Source organism: Bufo bufo, chromosome 4 (assembly GCF_905171765.1).
Source record: "Bufo bufo chromosome 4, aBufBuf1.1, whole genome shotgun sequence".
Taxonomy (NCBI): domain Eukaryota; kingdom Metazoa; phylum Chordata; class Amphibia; order Anura; family Bufonidae; genus Bufo; species Bufo bufo.
Window position 1 is genome coordinate 280533504 of NC_053392.1, and position 27132 is coordinate 280560635.

A 27132-nucleotide genomic window follows, 5' to 3' on the forward strand; every position below is an offset into this window, starting at 1 on the left:
CCTTGGGCACCAGTGCACATTTCAGCATGACAATGACCCAAAACACACAGCAAAAGTGGTGAAGAAATGGTTAGCAGACAACAACATTAACGTTTTGGAGTAGCCCAGCCAGAGTCCAGACTTAAATCCAATTGAGAATCTGTGGAGGGAGCTAAAGATCAGGCGGATGGCAAGAAGACCCTCCAACCTGAAAGATTTGAAGCTCATTGCTAAAGATGAATGGGCAAAAATACCTGTGGAGACATGAAAAAAGCTGGTCTGCAATTATAGGAACTGTTTGATTGCTGTAATAGCCAATAAAGGCTTTTCTATTGATTATTGAGAAGGGTATGAATAATTTTGGACTGGACACTTTTTGCTCAAATGTAAATAAAAGCTGAGAAATGTTTTTTTCCACAATAATGCCTCTTGTACATGGTCTTATTATCTTTTGGGAGACACCTATGTCATTTCCCATCAAAAAATTACTTGCTGGTTGAATAAAAGTAACTTTAAAGAGGACCTTTCACTAGGATAAAAAAAATCAAAACTAACTATACAGACACTGAGAGCGGCGCCCAGGGACCCCCCTGCACTTACTGTTATACCTGGGCGCCGCTCCGTTCGCCTGGTATAGCCTCCGGTATCTTCATAGAGGTTTTTTTTTCTCTCAGGCTATGAGCTGAGCGCTGCGATTGGCCAGCACTACAGCATGGGAGAAGGAGACGCCGGCAGGTTCCCCTGGGTGGAGCCTAACATGTGAAGATACCGGAGCCTATACCGGGAGAACGGAGCGGCGCCCAGATATAATAGTAAGTGCAGGGGGATCCCTGGGCGCCGCTCTACATGTCTGTATGCTTAGTTTAGATTTTTTAATCTAGTGAAAGGTCCTCTTTAAGTCAAAATTTGCCAGGGGTATGAATAATTATGGGCAGCACTGTACTTACGGTCGTGTACCCTAAGGGCTCATGCACACAAACGTATTTTCTGTCCATGTCCATTTCATTTTTTTTGTGGACCGTATGAGGAACCATTCACTTCAATGGGTCCGCAAAAAAAAAGTTATTCCGTGTGCATTCCGTATGTCCGTATTTCCTATCCACAAAAAAAGTAACATGTCCTATTATTATCCGTATTACGGACAAGGATAGTATTGCTCTATTAGGGGCCAGCTGTTCAGTTCCACAAAATACGGAATGCACACGGACATCTTCCGTATTTTTTGCGGACCGGTGGTGTGCATGAGCCCTAATTCAGCTTCCAGAAAGCTCCCTCTCTATCTGCTGCAGGCAGCGTGGCCAGCCGTCCAGTCCGTAAAAATAGGCGACGTTTTTACCTCGTCTGCGAAAAAAAATAGATGCGCCTGTGAATGTTTTGAGGCTGGTGCTACATTATGGTAATTCTCATCATTTCCAGCTCCCAGTAACTGCTGGTAACCAGTTCTGATCAGTACATTGCGCCATAGACATGGATTACTTAGAGTCTTTATCAGTCGTTATGGTTTTCCGTGATTTTGGGATAAGTTGTCCAGAAAAAGAAGAATTCTGGTTGGCAACCCTGGCTGCAGGGGGCTAGGACTGGTGTGGGCAGTGCCAGTGTAGAGGTGGATGGCAGGCACGGTCTGTCTGAGGTACCCGCAGCGCACTCGGTGCGGGGTCAGAGTGTGGCGGCGGCTCCCCTCCCCCCGGCTGTCATTCAGAGGCGGAGCTCCGCGCCTCTCTCCTCCTCTCCGTGTGTCCGTGGCCGGCCGGATGGCTGTCCTACTCCAGGCCGGGGCTTTGGCCGGGTCTCAGCGGCTTGTGTATTTCTCTTCACCGGCTGCCGGTAAGAGCTTTGTGTGTAGGTGAATGAGGGGTCGGATCCAGTAGGCCCGGCGGCACGGACAGACCTGTGCGTATGTGTGGGCAGGGTGGGACAATATTTGTGCCCACTGCCAACAGTCGTGTGTCCCTATTGTCAGCCCTCCGTGTGACTGGCACTACTGGTGTGTGAGCGGTGGGTAGCCCGGTGTGTGGTGCCCAACTCTCCATTGTACCCACCGCAGTGTGCCCCAGGAATGGGCATTGTGGCTGTTGAGGGTAAATTGTGTGTCATGCCAGGGTAAGGATGTGTGGTGTAGGGCAGAGGGTGATGGAGGTCCTGCACAAGAAGAGACACCGCCACGGTATAGGTGTTGGCGCCTGCTCAAGCGGAAAACACAGCTATTACTACGATTTTACTGACGATTCTGCCAGTCTGACCTGTCACAATACAGCTTGGTCCCAGAACTATAGGAGATGCCCTACTTTCCCTGGTTCCTGAAAGGCAAGTTCTGAAAAAATGCTGGAGCTATCCCAGGTAGATGTGTGAGAAGGCTGGAGCTAGAAGACTCACTGATGGTACATGATCTGAGGAGATCCCTCTGATACTGGACTACCAATGTCACCATCTTCTGTGGGTGGTCTCCTGGAAACCTAGAAATAAGATCAGATGTTGGCTTCCAGTGTGTAGCGAAAACCAGGGAGAAATAGAATATTGCAGAATTCAGGAGCCTGGAAGGTGCGCACCCATTGGTATCAGGCAGCGGTCCATTCTTATGGGCAGACCCCTGGTTCCTCTACATAAAGTGTGCCTTCTTCAGAGGGTTGGCACAGTTCTTTGGATTTATTGGCTTGTCTCTGGGTTGAACAGAGGGTCCCCAAGTACCATCTCTGTATAAAGTGGTACTGCGCACGTCGGTCCTCCGCTCCAGTCACGTCCCTGTGGCTGACGAAGGGCATATTTGACTATATTTTATAGGACCATGTAAAATACCCCTTAGATTAGCATTTGCTCCTCAGACTGTAAATGTTGACATAACAGATAAAAAATACACGTCTTTAGTTATTTTACCATCATGGAGTTATTCTGATTGGAGTCAGGAATTTTTGCCCCTAAAATTGGTAAAATTGGCTTCTGCCTCACAGAGGTTTTTTGCCTTCTTCAGGATGACAGGCCAAACTGGATGGACAGATGTCTTCTTTCAGCCTTATAAATTGTGTTATGAAAGGTTCTTCTTCCTTCTCATGACAAGATGCTACCCGGTTTTTGATGATTTCATGCCACCTGGGATGCCCGCCTCTTTGTAGAGGAAATTCCTTGATAATTATGCCTCTGTAACCATCTGTGATGACATCTGTGACAAGTTGGTGAGCACTTCATCTGTGTTTGCTCCGTAGGTCACTTTTTTCCCCTCTGTGTGTCATCTGTATTCTATGTATACTGCTAGGCTGAAAATTAGTTTCCAGAGCATCTCCTATTAGTGGTCCGTGAAAACCACGTCTCAAACACGGATACGTTTTACTGATCTGGCAGAGGAACAGCCTGCTGGAGTTCACTGGATCCGGCATAGCCAGACCCCATTGACTATAATAGAATCCGGCGGTGATCTGGATACTTTCTGGCATAAGTGCCGGCTTGGGGTAGACAAGAAGTCCTTTACGCACAGCTTTTTGTCCGACACTTATGCTGGAAAAATGTCTGCATCCAATTGTAGTCAGTGGGGTCTGGCGGATCAGTTGCACGTAGATGTGAATCAGCCTTTCTTGTTTGGAGCTCCTCTGTGTAGAACTAGTAAAACTGGATTTGTGACTTCTGTTCCCCCAAACGTGAGACGCTTTATGTACGGCGTTCTTATTTTTGGACTGTCTGTGAGCCAGCACCTTACCTGACTGAAGACGAGCCTGAAGTCGTGACTCATTTTCATCCCAATAGCTCGGTGATGTGCCAGATGGGTTTGGTAGGATTTAGAGAGGGTGCATTTACACAAGCATATTTTTGGTCTGCGTCCCATCTCCATCTCGCACGAGGATGCATTCATTTCTATTGCACCACAAAAATCTGGACGGCACATGGATGTCATCTGTGTGCTGTCCGCATCTGTAGAGCATGTCCATTTTGCCGAGAAGTGGGGCCCACAAAGCATGTGGAATGCACATGGACCGCATCTATATTTTGTGGGACCGCGATTTGTGGATTGTAAAAGTGGATACGGTCGTGTGATAGCTGACTGCTGTTATGCCACCGGTTACTAATGTCTTTCTTGCGGTCTTCACGGTTAAGGCCTCTTGCACACAAACGTTTTTGCAGGTTCCGTTTGCGGTCTGTATGCGGAACCATTCATTTCAATGGTTCCGCAAAAAAAACGGAATGTACTCCATATGCATTCCATTTCCGTATATCTGTTTCGCTGAAAGATAGAACTTGTCCTATAATTGCCCACAAATAACGATCCGTGGCTCCATTCAACTCAATGGGTCCGCAAAAAATACAGAATGCATACGGAACATATCCGTATGTCATCTGTTTTTGCGGATCCAGGCCCACTTTGCCCATGTGTATACTGTTAAAATACATTACTGTACATTACATTAATAAATAAAAAAATTGTGTTTCTGTTTGCGATCCGCAAACAACGGATCGCATAAGGAAACCATATGGAGATTTTTTGCAGAACGGAAACACAACGGAAACAAAAAAAACAGAACAATGGATCAGTTAATAACAGACCGCAAAATACCGAAAAAGCCACACGGTCGTTTTGCTTTTGTTTGCACATCTCCTACCACTCGGTGGTGTGCGCCTTCTCCTGCAAAGCTGCATAATAGGCGTCTGGGGGCTTAAAACGGGTGTTCTACAGCCTCGCCTGCAGTGATTGTGACGCTGGAGAATAAGCAGAGCTTGGCTTCTTGTATTGTTAGGTTTTGTATACTGTTACCAAGTCTTCTTTAAAGGCTCGTTCACACAAACGTTTTTTGCGTTCCATATATTGTCCGTTTTTTGGGTTCTGTATACGGGCCGTATACGGAACCATTCATTTCAATGGTTCCGCATAAAAACCAGAATGTACTCCGTATGCATTCCGTTTCTGTATTTCCGTTTTCCCGTTCCGTTCAAAGATAGAACATGTCCTATTATTGCCTGCAAATCACCTTCCGTGGCTCCATTAAAGTCAATGGGTCCGCAAAAAAAAAAACGGAACACATACGGAATCTACTCCATATGTCTTCCGGATGTGTTCCGTTTTTGCGGAACCATCTATTGAAAATTTTATGCCCAGCCCAATTTTTTCTATGTAATTGCTGTATACTGTATATGCCATACGGAATAGAACCGGAAACACTACTGAAACAAAAAAACGGATCCATTAAAAACGGCACGCAAAACACTGAAAATGCCATACTTTTTGGCTTTTTCCGACACCTTCTCCACTTTTCCATGGACTCATTTAATGACATGTGCGTTGGAAAACTGGTGCGTATTACACCAGAAATCTACTCCTGGCGCATGGACAGCAGAAGATGTGACAAATGGGCCGATCTTCTTCTGTTGAGGTTTTTACAAAGGCTGGCGTGTGAAATGCTGATCTTTAGCAAATGACCCTCTATGGCAGTGCTCCAGTCATTGGCTCGGGCTCCAAACCTGAAAAATGTATGAGCCAAATGAAATTTTTAGTCGCCAAATTTAAACTACATATACAGTAATATAGCTGGGAGCATGGGGTTTTCTAAGCTACAGCCCTCGCAGTTAAAGGGGTTGTGCACGCATTTCCATGACCTGTCAGACTAGCCAGATTCTCGTTAGTAATCCCTAGGGGCTGGGCCTGGCTCATTCACTTCCAGGCCTCCACTGCTTGTCTTGGGTTTCTCCATGAAAACTTTTATCTTGATGCTGCTGCAGCCAATCACTGGCCACAGTGGAGATCTGCTCCCCTTGCATCACATGACCATTTAACATAATGCAAGGGAAGCAGTGGTCAGTTATTGGCTGTAACAGCGTCAAATAGGATGTTTTCATGAAGGGACTCAAGACAAGCAACGGGGGCTGGGGAGCAAACGAGTCGGGACCCAGGTAAGGAGGATCACCAACAAAGGTCCTGCCAGTCTCAGAAATTTGTGTATACAAACCCTTTAAGGAGTTACTTTTTTAAGGGGTTTCAAACCAATATTCTTCTATATGTGACACAGAATGGGTTAAAATAAACTACCCTTACTGCACTCCTTAACAGGCCAATCACTTGAGGGGCACCTGTGTAACCAGTGACCACATCAGCGGGCATCACATGTTGACGGGGCCAGCGTGACAGTGGGGTTGCGGGGGGCCCTTTTTTTTTTTTTACATTTAGAAAAAATATAATATAGCAGATAAAAATATAATACTTCATGAGCTTTACTCTTTATTCTCAACCCCTCTGCTTGCCTGTCAGTGAATGAAAACCTTTCTTGTTTGCTTTTTCTTGAGGAAAGATTGCCCATATTCTAGTGCTGCTCGGTGTGTAACTGTGGCCGGACATGGACATTCAGTCTTGAAGGTTTCCATTCACTGCCAGCAAGTAGAGATGTAGGAAAGGTAGGGGACCTCCTCTGGCAGCTGAACTAGCCTGTGCTTAACCCCTAATGGCTTTAGTGCCATTAGCCACATGTCTTTGGAGCAGAAAGGAGCAGCTAACCATCTGCCCATCACCCACGTGTCAGTAAGGACATTGTGTGCGGTACAGGCTCCTTGTCGATCTGTGTGCCTTGGGACTGGCCAGGGGAGTCCCACCGTTTCATCATCCTGCCAGCAGTAACATGGATTGAGCTGATTGCTGTCCCCTATTTGTAAGTGAATAATGATTTATTACAGACATTGGTAGGATTGTGCTGGCTTCACACCACAGTGTGTCTGCAGGAGCTCCGTCCTGACCTCCCAGCACTGCCATGGTCACACAGCATTAGATTGATTTATGATGCTATGTAACCCCTACAGTTCTGGAATGTATTGGACAACACTGGCAGCATTATGTCAGTGTCATCTAATACATTCCAGACCTCTAAGGGCTGTTTCACACGAGTGGATGCCGTGCGTGACATCCGCTCCGTGAATGACAGCCAAGACCCGATGCAGACTGCAGAAGCACGGAGCAGTAACATGATTGATAATGCTCCGTGCCTCTCTGTGATCTCTTTACTACGAAATCACAGGGAGATAAAGTTGTCACTGTGATTTCGTAGTAAAGAGATCTCAGAGAGGCACAGAGCATTATCAGTCATGTTAATGCTCCGTGCTTCTGCAGTCTGCATCGGGTCTTGGCTGTCATTCACGGAGCGGATGTCGCGCACGGCATCCGCTCGTGTGAAACAGCCCTAAGGGTTACATGGCATCATAAATCAATATAATGCTATGCGACCCCCAGCAGTGCTGGGAGGTCAGGACAGCGGATCCCACAGACATACTATGGAGTGCTACCAATCCCTGGCTTCTCAGTAAGACCTCAGTAATAAATCTGTATACAGGTGACTCGCCTAGTCCGTGGACTGTGCTGTAGCTCTGGACGTCCTCCTTTAGTTGAAATGTCTCCAGCAGCTCAGCTTCACCTCCAAAGTTGTGAGACTGCTGGAGGCGGGAGCCCAAGCCACGCCCACCCTCTATGCGGGGTAGTGTGAGGGGCGGGTCTTCACCCAGCAGACGTCTGCAGCGAGTGTGCTGGAAGAAAGCCTTTTTTTCTTAAAGAGGCAGAACAGCGGAGGGCCTAGGCGCAAATGGCGACAAGACTCATTTTGCAATTCTAAGTCGCATTGGCGACCATTTTGGTCGCCATCTGGAGCCCTGTATGGGCAGATTTTGTTGTGGATTTCACCCTGCTGATGAAAATCCATGATGAAAATATTCCAAAAGAATGGACGGTCAGGGGATTTAATATCTGCAACATTCAGTTTGTTAAAGTCTCCATATTGCTGTTGCTTTAGTACGCTGTTGATTTTCTACTTGCGAATCCAGGCGCCACGTGTATCTGCCCCATGTGAGCATGCCCTTAGGGTCCTTTTACCCGGGCTTTAAACAAGTGTGCGTAAAACACCACCAAACGCTTACAGGCCCATTAATTAAGACTGGCGTTTTACATGTTGGCGCTTTATGCACCTAAGTTATGTGGACGTGTGCAGCGCTTTCTGTCCAGCCAATTCTCTGCATTTTTGCCGGATTACAGTTAATGGGGCTGGTTGGCATTCGGGTTGCGTCCAGCAGTGGCGTTTCTGGAGAATTCCGGCAGGCTGTTCTCTACCGGGACAGCTAACCAGAATTGCTGCCGCAGGTGTGAAACATTGTGTTGTGTGTAAGGCACTCTACACACAAATTATTGCTCACATTTTTTTTTATCACATGTGGTTTTTATTTATTTTTTTGTAGTTTTTATTTCTAAATAACTGATCCACCATTGGATAAGTAAAAAAATAAAGATGGGGTCCTTTCACACTGCCCAGAACGAGGACCAGTCGATGGTATAGCTAGTGCTTGTTTTAAGGGATTCTGTCAGCAGGGACCTTCCTATCCAGCTGTTTGCATACACACATAGGCTACATGCACACGACCGTATGTGTTTTGCGGTCCGCAAATTTCGGATCCGCAAAAAAAACGGATGACGTTCCGTATGGCATCCGTTTTTTTTGTGGATCCGTTTTTTTTTTGCGGATCCATTGTAATAATGCCTATCCTTGTCCGCAAACTAGAAAAAAATGGGACATGCACTATTTTTTTTGCGGAGCAACGGAACGGACATACTGATGCGGACAGCACACGGTGTGCTGTCTGCGTTTTTTGCGGACCCATTGAAATGAATGGGTCCGCATCCTATCAGCAAAAAAAACGGAACGGACACGGAAACAAAATACGGTTGTGTGCATGAGGCCTTTTTCTTTTGTTGATCCTAGGCTTCGTTATTATACTTTTTTGGTGCAATAAGGGCGTCACCGTTATTCTTGTTGCACCCAAGCTCATTTCTGTGATCAGCCCCTCCCTGGTTGCTTTGGCACTCCCTGGCCCTGTCCGTCAAAGCAGAGAAAGAGTGGCTGGTCACAGAAAGAAGTGGAGCTTGGGTGCAACGAGAGCAATGGTGACATCCTCATTGCACCGAAGGCCTAATTTGCATATTAAGAAAAAGTAACAAAATTAAGCAGCGGAGCCTCGGATCAACAGAAGAAAAACAGTGTTTGAATCGGATGAACCACAGGAACGCTTTTTCTTATCCAAGCCATTCTGAGATTGTTTTCTTGTAACACATTGTACTTCATGGCAGTGGTAAATTTCAGTCAATATAAATCACCTTTATTTATAAAAAAAAATCCAAAATTTACCAAAAATTGGGAAGATTCGCAATTTTCAAAATTTCATTTTCTCTTCTTTAAAGACAGATAGAGATACCTCATAAAATAGTTATTATTTTACATTTCCCATATGTCTACTTTATGCTGGCATCATTTTCTAAATGACGTTTTATTTTTTTTAGATATTAAGTTGAATTAGAATTTTAGATGCAGTTTTAAAAATTTTTAAGAAAGTTCCCAAAACCCACTTTTTTCATGATCAATTCATTTTTGAAGTCACTTTGCTAACATAATAGAAACCACCTATAAATGACACCATTTCAGAAACTACACCCCTCAAGTTATGCAAATATGAGTTTTCTTGTGGTGTTTCACAAGAATTAAAGGTGTTGTCTGAGTTATGAAAAAAATATAGCACTGTAAATCTGATGGTCAGCAATATATAAGTAAGCTAAACAAATTTAGGCAAAATAAAATCTATTTCCTCATTTCCCTGGTTCTCTTCTGTCCCTTTGTTTACCTGCAATAACAACAATCTCTGCCCCTCCCCTGCACTGCTAAGGGAGTGGCTACAAGAGCTGCCCTGAGTGACATGTCTGCCTGCTGGGAGACTCAGCAGCATGTTGTATGTGTAGGACTACAAGTCCCAGCTGTATAATGACACTGCTAAGGGAGTGGCTACAAGAGCTGCCCTGAGTGACATGTCTGCCTGCTGGGAGACTCAGCAGCATGTTGTATGTGTAGGACTACAAGTCCCAGCTGTATAATGACACTGCTAAGGGAGTGGCTACAAGAGCTGCCCTGAGTGACATGTCTGCCTGCTGGGAGACTCAGCAGCATGTTGTATGTGTAGGACTACAAGTCCCAGCTGTATAATGACACTGCTAAGGGAGTGGCTACAAGAGCTGCCCTGAGTGACATGTCTGCCTGCTGGGAGACTCAGCAGCATGTTGTATGTGTAGGACTACAAGTCCCAGCTGTATAATGACACTGCTAAGGGAGTGGCTACAAGAGCTGCCCTGAGTGACATGTCTGCCAGCTGGGAGACTCAGCAGCATGTTGTATGTGTAGGACTACAAGTCCCAGCTGTATAATGACACTGCTAAGGGAGTGGCTACAAGAGCTGCCCTGAGTGACATGTCTGCCTGCTGGGAGACTCTGCAGCATGTTGTATGTGTAGGACTACAAGTCCCAGCTGTATAATGACACTGCTAAGGGAGTGGCTACAAGAGCTGCCCTGAGTGACATGTCTGCCTGCTGGGAGACTCAGCAGCATGTTGTATGTGTAGGACTACAAGTCCCAGCTGTATAATGACACTGCTAAGGGAGTGGCTACAAGAGCTGCCCTGAGTGACATGTCCTGCCTGCTGGGAGACTCAGCAGCATGTTGTATGTGTAGGACTACAAGTCCCAGCTGTATAATGACACTGCTAAGGGAGTGGCTACAAGAGCTGCCCTGAGTGACATGTCTGCCTGCTGGGAGACTCAGCAGCATGTTGTATGTGTAGGACTACAAGTCCCAGCTGTATAATGACCACTGCTAAGGGAGTGGCTACAAGAGCTGCCCTGAGTGACATGTCTGCCTGCTGGGAGACTCTGCAGCATGTTGTATGTGTAGGACTACAAGTCCCAGCTGTATAATGACACTGCTAAGGGAGTGGCTACAAGAGCTGCCCTGCGTGACATGTCTGCCTGCTGGGAGACTCAGCAGCATGTTGTATGTGTAGGACTACAAGTCCAAGCTGTATAATGACACTGCTAAGGGAGTGGCTACAAGAGCTGCCCTGAGTGACATGTCTGCCTGCTGGGAGACTCAGCAGCATGTTGTATGTGTAGGAATACAAGTCCCAGCTGTATAATGACACTGCTAAGGGAGTGGCTACAAGAGCTGCCTGAGTGACATGTCTGCCTGCTGGGAGACTCAGCAGCATGTTGTATGTGTAGGACTACAAGTCCCAGCTGTATAATGACACTGCTAAGGGAGTGGCTACAAGAGCTGCCCTGAGTGACATGTCTGCCTGCTGGGAGACTCAGCAGCATGTTGTATGTGTAGGACCTACAAGTCCCAGCTGTATAATGACACTGCTAAGGGAGTGGCTACAAGAGCTGCCCTGAGTGACATGTCTGCCTGCTGGGAGACTCAGCAGCATGTTGTATGTGTAGGACTACAAGTCCCAGCTGTATAATGACACTGCTAAGGGAGTGAATACAAGTACTGCCCTGAGTGACATGTCTGCCTGCTGGGAGACTCAGCAGCATGTTGTATGTGTAGGACTACCAAGTCCAAGCTGTATAATGACACTGCTAAGGGAGTGGCTACAAGAGCTGCCCTGAGTGACATGTCTGCCTGCTGGGAGACTCAGCAGCATGTTGTATGTGTAGGAATACAAGTCCCAGCTGTATAATGACACTGCTGATACACACAGGATCTTCCCCCTACCTGTTCTTGTGCAATGCTCTGCAGAAGTCCTCCAGTCTGTCAGCTCTGTGTCTGCAGGATGAGGAGGGGAGATCCTGTGTCTCTTCACTTCCTGCCGCTACTCAGTAAAGCCTCCAGCCCTCTCTGCTGCTGAAGGGGTTAATTTTTCCTGAAGACTCCACTGGGCAGAGAGCAGCAGTTCCCCATTGCAGGGGGCGTGGCAGCACAGTGATGTCTTATGTATAGACACATATCTGCTCTCTGAGGCTTGTGCACTAAACATCATCAGAGTAGGGAGAGAAGCTGACATCACAGGTCATGTGACTCCACTAAAACCTGAGAAAGCAGCCACTGTAGTTAACCACCTCAGCCCCCCTAGCTTAAACACCCTTAATGACCAGACCACTTTTTACAATTCTGCACTACACTACTTTCACGGTTTATTGCTCGGTCATACAACTTACCACCCAAATGAATTTTACCTCCTTTTCTTCTCACTAATAGAGCTTTCATTTGGTGGTATTTCATTGCTGCTGACATTTTTACTTTTTTTGTTATTAATCTAAATTTATTAATCGAAATTTACACTTTCAGTTGTAATTTTTTTTTAAAAAAAAATACATTTCTATATAAATTTTTCTCTAAATTTGTTGTTCTACATGTCTTTAATAAAAAAAATGCAATAAGTGTATATTTATTGGTTTGGGTAAAAGTTTATAGCGTTTACAAACTATGGTCAAAAATGGGAATTTCCGCATTTTGAAGCGGCTCTGACTTTGCTGAGCACCTGTCATGTTTCCTGAGGTTCTACAATGCCCAGACAGTAGAAAAAACCCACAAATGACCCATTTCGGAAAGTAGACACCCTAAGGTATTCGCTGATGGGCATAGTGAGTTCATGGAAGTTTTTGTTTTTTTGTCACAAGTTAGCGGAAAATGATGATTTTTTTTTTTTTCTTACAAAGTCTCATATTCCACTAACTTGTGACAAAAAATAAAAACCTCATGAACTCACTATGCCCATCACGAAATACCTTGGGGTGTCTTCTTTCCCAAAATGGGGTCACTTGTGGGTAGTTATACTGCCCTGGCATTTTAGGGGCCCCTAATGCGTGAGAAGTAGTTTGAAATCCAAATGTGTAAAAAATGCCCTGTGAAAATCCTAAAGGTGCACTTTAGAATTTGGGGCCCCTTTGCCCACCTAGGCTGCAAAAAAGTGTCACACATGTGGTATCGCCGTACTCAGGAGAATTTGGGCAATGTGTTTTGGGGTTTCTTTTTACATATACCCATGCTGGGTGAGAGAAATATCTCTCTAAAAGACAACTTTTTCCATTTTTTTTTTATCAAAGTTGTCATTTGACAGAGATATTTATCTCACCCAGCCATGGTATATGTAAAAAGACACCCCAAAAACACATTGCCCTACTTCTTCTGAGTACGGCGATACCACGTGTGACACTTTTTTGCAGCCTAGGTGGGCAAAGGGGCCAAATTCCTTTTAGGAGGGCATTTTTAGACATTTGGATTCCAGACTTCTTCTCACGCTTTAGGGGCCCCTAAAATGGCAGGCCAGTATAAATACCCCACATGTGACCCCATTTTGGAAAGAAGACACCCCAAGGTATTCCGTGAGGGGCATGGCGAGTTCATAGAAGATTATTTTTTTTGCCACAAGTTAGCAGAAAATGATTTATTTTTGTTTTTTCTCAGTCTCCCTTTCCGCTAACTTGTGACAAAAAATAAAATCTCCCACGGACTCAATATGCCCCTCAGCGAATACCTTGGGGTGTCTACTTTCCAAAATGGGGTCACATGTGGGGTATTTATACTGCCCTGGCATTTTAGGGGCCCTAAAACGTGAGAAGAAGTCTGGAATATAAATATAAAATTTTACGCATTTGGATTCCCGTCTGAATGGAGCCTTACAGGGGGGGTGATCAATGACAGGGGGTGATCAGGGAGTCTATATGGGGTGATCACCCCCCTGTCATTGATCACCCCCTGTAAGGCTCCATTCAGACGTCCGTATGTGTTTTGCGGATCCATGTGAGATTTTATTTTTTGTCACAAGTTAGTGGAATATGAGACTTTGTAAGAAAAAACAAAAAAAACAAAAAACAAAAAAAATCTATTTCCGCTAACTTGTGCCAAAAAAAAAAAATCTTCTATGAACTCGCCATGCCTCTCAAAGTGATCTTTTTATAGCGCCGCAGCGATTTTACGGTGTTTTTGCAGTGATCAGAAAAAAAATATTCTGTCACTGCGGTGAGGGCGGACTGAACGCAAGTGTGCGCATAAGATCAGGCCTGATCGGGCGAACACTGCTTTTTTTTGTAGAGCCTATAGAACATGTCCTTTTCTTGTCCGCAATTGCGCACAATAAAAGGCATTTTCTATATAGTTCTGGCAATGTGTGGATCCGCAAATGCAGAAAGTACATTGCCGGTGTCCGTGTTTTGCGGATCCGCGGTGGTCCGTGTTTTGCGGATCCGTGGATCAGCAAAACACATACGGACGTCTGAATGGAGCCTTACAGGGGGGTGATCAGGGAGTCTATATGGGGTGATCACCCCCCTGTCATTGATCACCCCCCTGTAAGGCTCCATTCAGACGTCCGTATGTGTTTTGCGGATCCGTGGATCCGCAAAACACATACGGACGTCTGAATGGAGCCTTACAGGGGGGGTGATCAATGACGGGGGTGATCAGGGAGTCTACATGGGGTGATCACCCCCCTGTAAGGCTCCATTCAGACGTCTGTATGTGTTTTACAGATCCGTGGATCCGCGGATCTGTGGATCAGCAAAACACATATGGACGTCTGAATGGAGCCTTCAGGGGGGTGATCAATGACAGGGGGTGATCAGGGAGTCTATATGGGGTGATCACCCCCTGTCATTGATCACCCATCCGCCAAAACACATACGGATGTCTGAATGGAGCCTTACAGGGGGGTGATCAATGACAGGGGGGGTGGATCAGGGAGTCTATATGGGTGATCAGGGGTAATAAGTGACAGGGGTTGGGGGGTGTAGTGTAGTGGTGTTTGGTGCTACAATATTACTGAGCTGCCTGTGTTCTCTGGTGGTCGATCCAAGCAAAAGGGGACCACCAGAGGACCAGGTAGCAGGTATATTAGACGCTGTTATCAAAACAGCGTCTAATATACCTTTAAGGGGTTTAAAAAAATCGGATCTACAGCCTGCCAGCGAATGATCGCCGCTGGCAGGCTGCAGATCCACTCGATTACCTGCAGTTTCCTGTGAACACGCGCACACAGGCGCGCGCGTTCACAGGAAATCTCGCGTCTCGCGAGATGACGCGCCGGCGCGTCTAGGAGGAATGAATCGACCCCTTGGAACGCAATCCTGCGTTAGACGGTCCGGAGGCGGTTAAAGAGGTTTTCCGGGAATTAAGAAAATGAAAATACTTAAATATTACTTTATTATAAATATATTCTCTAATACCTTTCATTATTTATAATGGCTTGTTCACACAAACCCTGTCATGATCACACATGAGGACAAGTTACTTTACAACACTGAGGTAAAGAGCTGCCTCGTCCTCTATACTTGTCAGGGTTATGATCCTGAATACAGATGATAAGAACATTAGCTGAATCTCTGGGGAATTTAGTTCATGAGGAGACATGAAGTACAGAGAGGACGGACAGGAAAGGCTATGGTGATGTGGAGCTGTGGTAATGGAGACTGCATACAAGTGCTGCTGCTCATTACCCACACCTCACCCTCCTCTCATATCTCCTCATGATCTCCATTCCCACAGAGATTCACCTGTATTCAGGATCATAACCCCTGACAAGCAGAGCAGAGAGGATGATGAGGCAGCACTATGGCTCATTGTGGTGAAGTAACTTGTCCCCATGTGTGATTAGGACGGTGGCCATTTTATTTCTCAAAATGATTGCTCCCCAGACAAAACAAGCCATTCTAAGTAATGAAAGGTATTTGTGAATATATTTATTATAAAATAATATTTAAGTATTTTAATTCCTGGCAAACCCCTTTTAAAGGGAGTCTGTTACTGTTTTTTCATCAATATAAGGGTCCGCTCCGCAATTTGCAGACCCATTCATTCTCTATGGGGTAGGAATGGATGCATTTCCCGGAGCGCGCTTCCGAACCACGGCTCCGGAAATAAAATTAAACATGTCCTATTCTTGTCCGCAATTGCGGCCGGGACACCCATAGGCACTTCTATGGGGGTGCCGGCCGGGTGTATTGCGGATCCGCAATACACTACGGACGTTGTGAATTGATCCTAACAAAGAGAACTGCCCATAGAAGATTGCAGACATACTCCTAACCTACCTGTGTGCACTTTGTACCTTTATTCCATGTCCAGGAAAAGCACTTACCGTATTTTCGGCGTATAAGACGACCCCCAACTTTTCCTTTTAAAATATAGGGTTTGGGCTATACTCGCCGATAAGACTATCCCTGAATGCTCAGCCCTCCCTGTCTTCAAGACGATCTTCTCCAGTCCAGGGAACTGACTCTGATCTGTGGATGGCACTGTTATGAGGGGGATCTGTGAATGGCATTGTTATGGGAGGGGGATCTGTGGATGGCATTGTTATGGGGAGGGGGATCAGTGGTTGAGACTGCTATGGGTAGGGGGATCAGTGGATGACACTGCTATGGGAGGGGATCTATGGATGACACTATATAGCATCTTATGCTATATGTGTCATCCACAGATCCCCCTCCCATAACAATGCCATCCACAGCTCCCCCTAAACAGTGCTATACACAGCCCCCCCCCCCCCTAAACAGTGCCATCCACAGATCCCCCTCTCCGACGCTCACAGGAGTACATTTATAAACTGTAATCCGTAACTTTAACTTTAATTAGCGCTCATCTCTTTACTAGGGTACCTTACTCTCAGCTCCGGTAACAGCGGCAGTGTGGGCGGCGCTCACTCACTGACGTCACGTGCCTGCGCTGCCTAGTGGGAGGAGCAGGGCACGTGACGTCAGTGAGTGAGTGCCGCACCGCACTGCCTGTTACGGAGCTGAGAGTAAGTTCCCTAGTAAAGAGATGAGCGCTAATTAAAGTTAAAGTTACCGATTACAGTTTATAAATGACTCCTGTGAGCGGCGGGGCCCCTGTATATTCTAACCCCCAGACAAGCGCCCCCGTCACCATCGGAACGCCTGGGGTTAGGAATATAATATCGGATCTGAGTTATCCCCCGGCTTATAAGACGACCTCCGATTTAAAAAAATAATTTCTAGTGTTAGAAAGTCGTCTTGTACGCCGGGGGAAAATACGGTATTCTGTCCCAAGTGCCCAGCTCTGCTGCTCCAAGTGCCCAAAGCAAAACCAAACTGAAGAGAGGAGGGCTGCTTTAGTTGCTCATAGCTTGGGATTGGTAGCCACTAGAAATATGAACCTGACCTTGTTTGAAGGCTGGCATTTCAATCAGAGATAAAGAAATCAGTCAGGAGTGAAAGGCTACTTTCACACTAGCTTTTTTTTGCGGATCCGTCTGGATCTGCAAAAATGCTTCTGTTACCATAATACAACCGCATGCATCCGTCATGAACGGATCTAGTTGTATTATGGTTTTTCTATTGTGCCAGATTGTGTCAGAGAAAACTGATCCGTCCCCAATTGACTTACATTGTGTGTCAGACGGATCGTTTGGCTCAGTTTCGTCAAGCGTACAGCAAACGTTGCAGGCAGCGTTTTGGTGTCCGCCTCCAGAGCGGAATGGTGACTGAACGGAGGCAAACTGATGCATTCTGAGCCGATCCCCTATTTCCATTCAAAATACTTTAGGGCAAAAACTGATCCATTTTGGCCCCACTTGTGAGAGTCTCCTGAATGGATCTCTCAATCGGAACCCAAAACGCTAGTGTCAAACTAGCTAAAGCTGTTTTTACTTTCACTTTCAGCTGGGCACTTGGGACCTGTTTTCCAGCAAAACACCAGGCCGGGCACCCCAATAGAAATGCCTATTCTTGTCCACAGCTGCGTACAAGAATAGGACATGTTGCTATTTTTTGTCGGAGCCGCAGGACCGGAATGCGGATGCGGACAGCACACTGTGCTGTCCGAATCTTTTCCGTTCCCATTTAAAATTAATGGGTCTGCACCCGTTCCGTATAATTGCGGAACGGATCCGTACCCGATGTGCAGACTTCTGAATGAACCCTAAGGCCTCTTTCACACGGGCGTTGCGGAAAAATGTGCGGGGTGCGTTGCGGGAAACACCCGCGATTTTTCCGCGCGAGTGCCAAACATTGTAATGCGTTTTGCACTCGCGTGAGAAAAATCGTGCGTGTTTGGTACCCAAACCCGAACTTCTTCACAAAAGTTCGGGCTTGGGATCGTGTGTTCTGTGGATTGTATTATTTTTCCCTTAACACATGGTTATAAGGGAAAATAATAGCATTCTGAATACAGAATGCAAAGTAAATAGCACTGAGGGGTTAAAAAAAAATTAAAAAAATTTAACTCACCTTAATCCACTTGCTCGCGTAGCCCGGCATCTCCTTGTGTCTCCTTTGTTGAAAGACCTGTGGTGAGCATTAATTATAGTTCTAGGACCTGTGATGACGTCACTCCCGGTCATCACATGGTACGTCACATGATCTTTTACCATGGTGATTCACCATGGTAAAAGATCATGTGACGTACCATGTGATGACCGGAGTGACGTCAACACAGGTCCTTGAACTATAAATACTTTGCAATTCTGTATTCAGAATGCTATTATTTTTCTCTTATAACCATGTTATAAGGGAAAACAATAATGATCGGGTCTCCATCCCGATCGTCTCCTAGCAAACCGTGCGTGATAATCGCACCGCATCCGCACTTGCTTGCGGATGCTTGCGATTTTTCAGGCCAACCCATTCACTTCTATGGGGCCTGCGTTGCGTGAAAAACGCAGAATATTATAGAACATGCTGCGATTTTTCACGCAATGCATAAGTGATGCGTGATAATCACCGCTCATGTGAACAGCCCCCATAGAAATGAATGGGTCGGTATTCAGTGCGGGTGCAATGCGTTCACCTCCCGCATCGCATCCTGCGCGGAAAACTCGCCCGTGTGAAAGGGGGCCTAAAGTGCTTTTCCTGGACATGGAATACAGACACAAAGTGCACAAAGGTATGTTTGGAATGTGTCTGCATTCTTCTGTGGGTCAGTGCTCTTAGTTATATTGGTGAAAATGAGGTGACCATCTTCCTTTTAAGTAAGTGCATTGAAAAATCCTTTACATTTGCCTAGTAAGAACATCGAAGAACAAAAAAATACCTGCGGACAACGCCCTGTAAAGAAAAATAGGCAGAGAATTTCAAAATTTCACTTTTTTTTTGCACATTTTCCATTTTTAATCCATATTTTGTTAAAACAGCAAGGGTTAACAGCCAAATAATACGTCAATATTTACTACCATAGGTTCTGCAGTTTACAGAACCACCCCCATATGTGGTTGTAAACAGCTGTATAGGTACATCGCAGGGCACAGAAAGGAAAGAGCAACATATAGATTTGGAGGGCAGATTTCACTGGGATAATTTTAGTTGCCATGTCGCATTTGAAGACAACCCCACTGATGCACCCCTAGAGTAGAAAACTCCCCCAAAAGTGACCTCATTTTGGAAACTATGGGATAAGGTGGAGGAGTTTTATTGGTACTTTTTGGGTACATATCATTTTTGATCACTCAATATTACGCTTTCCTGAGGCAAGGTAACCAAAAATGGCTGTTCTGGCACAGTTTTTAATTTTTAGTATTTCTTATAGTATTTTTTTTTTTTGTGTTCACCTGACAGAATAGAACATGTGTTATTTTTATAGAACAGGTTGTTATGGACACGACAATACCAAATTAGTCTATTTACATTTTTTTTTTCAGTTTTACAATAATAAAGCATTTTTTTGAAAAAAAAATCAATGTTTTTTTTTGTGTCCATTTTCTGAAAGCCATATGTTTTAAATTTTTCTGCCTCTTGTATAGGGGCATTTTTTTGTGGTAAGAGTTGACGTTTTTATTGGTACCATTTTTGGGTACATTTAATTTTGGATCTTTCAATTTGAGGCTATGCGACCAAAAATGGCTGTTTTGGCACAGTTCTTCTTTTCCTTTTTTTTTTTTAGACATTCACCTGACGGGGGGTCATACAATATTTTTTATACAGCTGCTTGTGCTAATCTATTTTTATGAGATTTTTTATTAAAAATTGCTTGATGAACGGGAAAGGGACACTTTTTTTTTTACTGTAAATGTTTATTATTTTTATTTTTATAACTTTTTTTTCCCCACTTTTTATAATTATTTTTATTTTTTTCTCCCAATACAGGGACTTTCAACGATTCAGGTTCTGATCCCTGTTTCAATGTAGTACAATGCTGTACTGTATTACATTGACTGTCAGTGTGCCTCACAGGCTACCGTGCATGGCAGACCCCCGAGGCCTTTGCGAGACCTGGGTTGCCATCAGCGTTTACAGTGATGCTGGCGGATACAGCAGGGTCCTGGCCGTCAGTCACAGCAGGGCTCCTGTATTGATACTAGTAGGGTCACTTCCCGCTGTGATGTACTAGTAAGTAGGGATGACCGAATCGACTTCGGATGTTTGATTCGCATAAAACTTCGTTCTAAGACTGTACGGTGCAGGAGCTCTGTCCATATTAGAATGTATTGGCTCCGATGAGCCGAAGTTATTACCACGGAAGTTAGTACCACTTGGAACCGAACCCGAGTTCGGGAAATGTTTTTTTACAGTACAAATTAATTTATGAAGTTATTACCTGAAGTCTCGTGAGACTTCGCGAAGCAATAACTTCGGCTCATCGTAGCCAATACATTCTAATGCTGTACGGAGCTCCTGCTCCATACAGTATTAGAACGAAGTTTTATGCGAATCGACTTCGGATGTTTCATCCGAAGTCGATTCGCGCACACAAACGTAAATTCTTTCCGCATCTGTTCAGTTTTTTTTGCAGACCGTATACGGAACCATTAATTTCAATGGGTCTGCAAAAAAGAAACAAAAGTTACTCCGTGTGCATTCCGTTTCCGTTCCGCATAAAAATAGAACTTGTCCTATTATTGTCCGCATTACGGACAAGGATAGTACTGTTCTATCAGGGGGCCAGCTGTTCCGTTCCCGCAAATTACGGAATGCACACGGATGTCATCTGTATTTTGTGTGGACCGCAAAATGTTGGCAAGGGGTTAAAGTCCTTTTACATTCCCTAATACAAACTGTATGGGAGGTGAACGATCATACATGCTTCTTCCTGCATATGGTCTACATGTTGTCGGCAGTACAGAGCCTCGTTGTGCCTCATTTTACATCTGTTTGCTCATTTTTGTCAGTTCCATCAGAGATTCATTATTTTAGGTGGGAGAAAAAGTCCTGCATTTCTAAAATAAATGGATCTGTGACAAAAGCAGGTGCAATAATGAGCAACGCGGATGCCCAAAATTAAAGGATCCGTTTTTTTTGACGGAACAGAAAACACAACAGTGATGTGAACCCGGCCTAACGTGCATCGGCAACCATAAGGCCTAGATTCTTTAAGGCTACTTCACACTAGCGTTGGGGCTCCGCTTGTGAGCTCCGTTTGAAGGGGCTCACAAGCGGCCCCGAACGCTACCGTACTGCCCTAATGCATTCTGAGTGGACGCGGATCCGCTCAGAATGCATCAGTCTGGCAGCGTTCAGACCTCCGCTCCCGCTCAGCAGGCGGACACATGAAAGCTGCTTGCAGCGTTCGGGTGTCCGTCTGGCCGTGCGGAGGCAAGCGGATACGTCCAGACTTACAATGTAAGTCAATGGGGACGGAATCCGTTTGAAGATGACACAATATGGCTCAATCTTCAACCGGATCCGTCCCCCATTGACTTTCAATGTAAAGTCTGGACGGATCCGTCTGAAGCTACTTTCACACTTAGAATTTTTTCTACAATATAATGCAGACGGATCGTTCCTGAACGGATCCAAAGTCTGCATTATATGAGCGGATCGTCTGTGCAGACAGCAGACGGATCCGCTTATGAACGGTAGTGTGAAAGTAGCCTAAGCCTGTAGAGTGAGTGGTGACACCACCAGGAGGGGTCTCTGAGAGAGTGTTATATCCCCAAACTTTTGACCCTGCATGAGGAAGAAGGTAAGCAGGGGGCAGATCCCTTTTGTACTGGTGCTTCCTCTTCCTCTCCTGCCATCCTGTGCTCATAGTACTATAGGAGCATGAATATTTCATTCACACCGATGTTTTGACTTCAGCGTCCGTGAGGATCTTGTGTTCAGTGTAACAAAATATTCATCTAGTTTGAACTTTAGCCATATTTTTTTTAGGCCTCTGTAACAAAATAAAAAAATTTGCAATGTTTCCGCCGGTTACATGAATCCGGGAGGCAATTTCATGTGGTTTAGCAGTATGAATTTCCCTAGGGCTGCTGCGTCACGGCTGTGCTGTTTTTGACCAACAACATTCCTGCTGTTTATGGTGCATTTTCTTCCAGCAAAGGGAATCAACAGCCAAACTTCAATTCCATTAAGTAACTTTACTTTGTAATTCAGTTTTGCTGGCTATGATTTGCTTTTTTATCCTTTCCTGGAAGAAAATGCACCATAACCGCTGTATGTTATTGCAAAAAACCGCATGCGTTTTTTGAAAAGCTCAGGCTTTTTTTTGCAACGTCCAAAATGCAGAAACAGGCGCAACGAGTGGGCAGCACCCTTAGGCTACTTTCTCACTTTCGGTAGCCTTTTCCTGGCAGTCTGTTCCAGCGGGGAACAGCCTGCCGGATCTGTGCTACCGCAAGTCCACAGTGCAGCCGAAAGTCCACTCCGGCCCCATTCACTATGTTGGTGTCGGGCCTGAGGTCTAGCCGCAGCACGGCAAACATGCCGTGACGGAGCCGGACAAAATTACAACACCACGCTGCGGCCACACCTCCGGCTTCCCTATTATAGTGAATGGGGCTGGAGCGGGACCCTCTGGCGGCACGGTGGACTTGCAGTAGCACGGATCCAACAGGCCTACCGCAAGTGTGAAAGTAGCCTTAGACATCAATAGAATGTACTGAATGGGTATTGTCCTAGTACTGCTACTATGGAAAACTACATTGCAGTACCTCATGTGAAAATGTGACTCTGGCTTTTACATGCAGTTTTCCCTGAAGCCCCCCCATGCACATAATCAGAGTGACCCACGAAAAAGTAGCCAGCCTCCAATATCTCCAAATCAAACTGCCTAATAGTAAGTCTGTTTTTAGTTGTCCAAAGCAACCAATCAGAGCTCAGCTTTCATTTTTTCAGAGCCATGTAGGAACTGAAAGCTGAGCCCTGATTGGTTGCTATGGACAACTAGGACAGACTTACTATTAGGCAGTTTGATGTGGAGCTATTGAAGGCGGGCTACTTTTTTGTGTGCCACCCTGTACATGCGGTTTTTCTGCTTAAAGTAGTTGTAGGAAATTATTCAAGAACTGTTTCTGTGGAAAACCACATTATCATACTTCAATAAGAATGCAATTACAGTTATAGTTGTGGTTTCCCCATCAAAGAATAAAAATGGAAGAGCGCCACACATAAATCGTGCTGCACGCCCTGAGGAATGCGGTCTGTACAACTGCGCTGTGAAAAATGCATGGATCAAAAGTGAAGGCATGCATCTATCAATGTATTTACACTTTTTTACCTTAGAAGATGGCCACATTCTGATATGCCGTACACCGATGTGCTAAAAGTCTCATTCCTTTCCATAGGCAGCAGAGGGGCTTCGACTGAGGTGTTTTAGCGTTACCCGTGCCACTACACAGCAGTATTTGCTATTTCTAGAATTTTAATTTTATAACCTTCTCACATGTATCTATATCGTATCGGATTCATAAGATGTCCACTTTAGGGTATGTGCAAACGGCAGTGTAGTTTTATATGGCTTTTCTGTACGGATTTTGCTGCATTTCCACACACAATCCACATGGACAGGTTTTGACACAGATTTGCCCCAGATCTTACTCTTTGTTCAGATTTTCAGTGCAGATCTGCAAACAATTAACAGACTGTGGATTATAAAATCTGCACCTCAGGTTAATGTCCGCACCGTATACAGAAGATTTTAACAGGTTGCTCTACATTTTTTCCGGAATAGTATAAATACTAGTATTTTTGAGGAGTATTTTCAGCCAAGGAGGAGTACGAAATAAGACGCTTGGCGGCTGTTTTTCAAGCCATTACTTTTTTATTTTTCTGTCAACATTGCCATATGAGGGTTGTTGTTGTTTGTGTGGCGTATTGTATTTTAACGTGAGACCATTTTGGGGTACTTATTACTTATTTACTTTTATTACCTTTTGGGGGGGTGATAATGGTAAAAAAGAAGTTCGGCCATTGTTTTGTGCAGTTTAAATTTACGACATTAACTGTGTGGCATAACCAGCCTGTTACTGTTATTCTGTCGGTCAGTATGATCATGGTTATACCAATTATGTATAGTTTTATGTGTTTTTCTCTACTTTTGCGTGATAGTAGCACATCTTGTTATGTTGCTGCATTCCAAGAGCCAGAACTCATTCATTTTTATGCTGTTGTAGCTGTATAAGGCCTCTTTCCCACTACAGTATGTCCATTTCAGTGTTTTGCGTTCCGTTTTTCACGGATCCGTTGTCCCGTTTTTGGGTTCCGTTGTGTCTCCATTTCCGTTCAGTATGTCCGCAAAAACCTTTCAGTATGGTTTCCGTATGGTTCCCGTATACGGTCCGTTTTTCACGGATCAAAAACGGAAGCCACCTGTATTTGTGCTCAGCCAAAGTTTGGCAACAAGAAACACATGGCCACAGTGGGCTGGGCCTAGCATTTGTTAATGACGGATCCGCAAAAAACGGATGACATACGGATGACATACGGATGCCTTCCGTATGCATTCCGTTTTTTTTGCGGACCCATTGACTTTAAGGCCTCTTTCACACTACAGTATGTCCATTTCAGTGTTTTGCGTTCTGTTTTTCACGGATCCGTTGTCCCGTTTTTGGGTTCCGTTGTGTCTCCGTTTCCGTTCAGTATGTCCGCAAAAACCTTTCAGTATGGTTTCCGTATGGTTCCCGTATACGGTCCGTTTTTCACGGATCAAAAACGGAAGCCACCTGTATTTGTGCTCAGCCAAAGTTTGGCAACAAGAAACACATGGCCACAGTGGGCTGGGCCTAGCATTTGTTAATGACGGATCCGCAAAAAACGGATGACATACGGATGACATACGGATGCCTTCCGTATGCATTCCGTTTTTTTGCAGACCCATTGACTTTAATGGAGCCACGGACCGTGATTTGCGGACAAACATAGGACATGTTCTATCTTTCCACGGCACGGAAATACTGAAATACTGAAACGGAATGCACACGGAGACACTTCAGTATTTTTTGCTGAACCATTGAAATGAATGGTTCAGTATCTGTTCCGTATACTGAACTCAAAAAACGTCCAGTATACTGAACGCAAAATACTGTAGTGTGAAAGAGGCCTAAGGGCAACAGATGATCCTGCAAAATACCCTATTCAATGCCAGGATGGTAGAGCTAGCTGCACATGATGCGTTGCCGTCCCTGTGCTCTCCTTGCCGTCCCTGTGCTCTCCGTGCCGTCCCTGTGCTCTCCGTGCCGTCCCTGTGCTCTCCGTGCCATCCCTGTGCTCTCCGTGCCGTCCCTGTGCTCTCCGTGCCGTCCCTGTGCTCTCCGTGCCGTCCCTGTGCTCTCCGTGCCGTCCCTGTGCTCTCCGTGCCGTCCCTGTGCTCTCCGTGCCGTCCCTGTGCTCTCCGTGCCGTCCCTGTGCTCTCCGTGCCGCCCCTGTGCTCTCCGTGCCGTCCCTGTGCTCTCCGTGCCGTCCCCCGTGCTCTCCGTGCCGTCCCCCGTGCTCTCCGTGCCGTCCCCCGTGCTGTCCGTGCCTCCCCCGTGCTGTCCGTGCCTCCCCCGTGCTCTCCCTGCCTCCCCCGTGCTCTCCCTGCATCCCCCGTGCTCTCTCTGCATCCCCCGTGCTCTCCCTGCATCTCCCGTGCTCTCCCTGACGTCCCCCGTGCTCTCCCTGACGTCCCCCGTGCACTCCCTGACGTCCCCCGTGCTCTCCCTGACGTCCCCCGTGCTCTCCCTGACGTCCCCCGTGCTCTCCCTGACGTCCCCCGGTGCTCTCCCTGACGTCCCCCCCGTGCTCTCCCTGACGTCCCCCCGTGCTCTCCCTGACGTCCCCCGTGCCTCCCGGACTCCCCCGTGCTCTCCCTGACTCCCCCGTGCTCTCCCTGACGTCCCCCGTGCTCTCCCTGACGGCCCCCGTGCTCTCCCTGTCGTCCCCCGTGCTCTCCCTGACGTCCCCGTGCTCTCCCTGACGTCCCCCGTGCTCTCCCTGACGTCCCCCGTGCTCTCCCTGACTCCCCCGGGCTCTCCCTGACTCCCCCGTGCTCTCCCTGACTCCCCCGTGCTCTCCATGCCGCCCCGTCCAATCACCGATTTTACAGGTGAAGCATTTGAAATCAGTGTACTTCATCTGTAAAAACTGCACAGCAATTAGCTACATTGCAAAACGGCATTAATGGCTGTAAAAACACAACATGTAAACCAGACACAAGTGTTTTCAGATTATCTGCAGTGCACTGAAATTACCTTCGTTTCCAGTCATACTACACTTGTATTGTCTATGGCGCAGTTCACGTTTCTAGGCTTGTTTCAGGCCGCTTTGGCTTGACAGCTGCATAGATTATAATAATTGTGTTGGCAAATTGAGCACGCCTGGCGTCATCAGAAGAGCTTGTGCGTTCTTACTTTTGTCACATATTCCAGGCTGAAGTGCTCCAGTTGTATTTTCAGTGAAGCAGGCGTGTGTTTGTAGCTACTGTTAGGAGACGCCCAGGTCACTTTAACCAGTTGTCTATTACACTTACTGTAAAACAGTCCCTGTCCAGACTGCTCAGTAAATCATACATGGCTGCTGAGATTCTGCCCTCTGCCGTCTTCACCAGTATGATGATCACACAGCACATTCTATACTCCTCCTTTTACACCCAGTATGATGACCACACAGCACCTTCTATACTCCTCCTTGTACACCAGTATGATGACCACACAGCACTCATTAGCTCCTCCTGTGTACACCAGTATGAATGACCCACACGCTCATTCTATACTCCTCCTTGTACACAGTAGGAGGACCACACAGCACATTCTATATCCTCCTTGTACACCAGTATGAGACCACACAGCACATTCTATACTCCTCCTTGTACACCAGTATTGATGACCACACAGCACATTCTATACTCCTCCTTGTACTCAGTATGATGACCAAACAGCACATTCTATACTCCTCCTTTAACACCAGTATGATGACCACACAGCACATTCTATACTCCTCCCTTGTACTACCAGTATGATGACCACACAGCACATTCTATAATCCACCTTGTACACCAGTATGATGACCACACAGCACATTCTATACTCCACCTTGTACGACCAGTATGATGACCACACAGGCACATTCTAAACTCCACCTTGTACACCAGTATGATGACACACAGCACATTCTATACTCCACCTTGTACACCAGTATGATGACGCACACAGCACATTCTGTACGCCGCCTATTGTACACCAGT

General features: G+C 45.9%; 1 protein-coding gene across 5 annotated transcripts in view; it reads left to right on the forward strand.

Annotated features, from left to right (window-relative positions):
- Positions 1–1653: 1653 nt before the first annotated feature.
- Positions 1654–27132, forward strand: part of FAM135A (family with sequence similarity 135 member A) — a 98371-nt gene continuing 72892 nt past the window's right edge. For all 5 annotated transcript variants that reach the window (XM_040428634.1, XM_040428632.1, XM_040428631.1 and 2 more), the window contains exon 1: positions 1654–1803. The gene's annotated coding sequence lies outside the window, so the exon portion shown is untranslated. The remainder of the gene's footprint in view (positions 1804–27132) is intronic.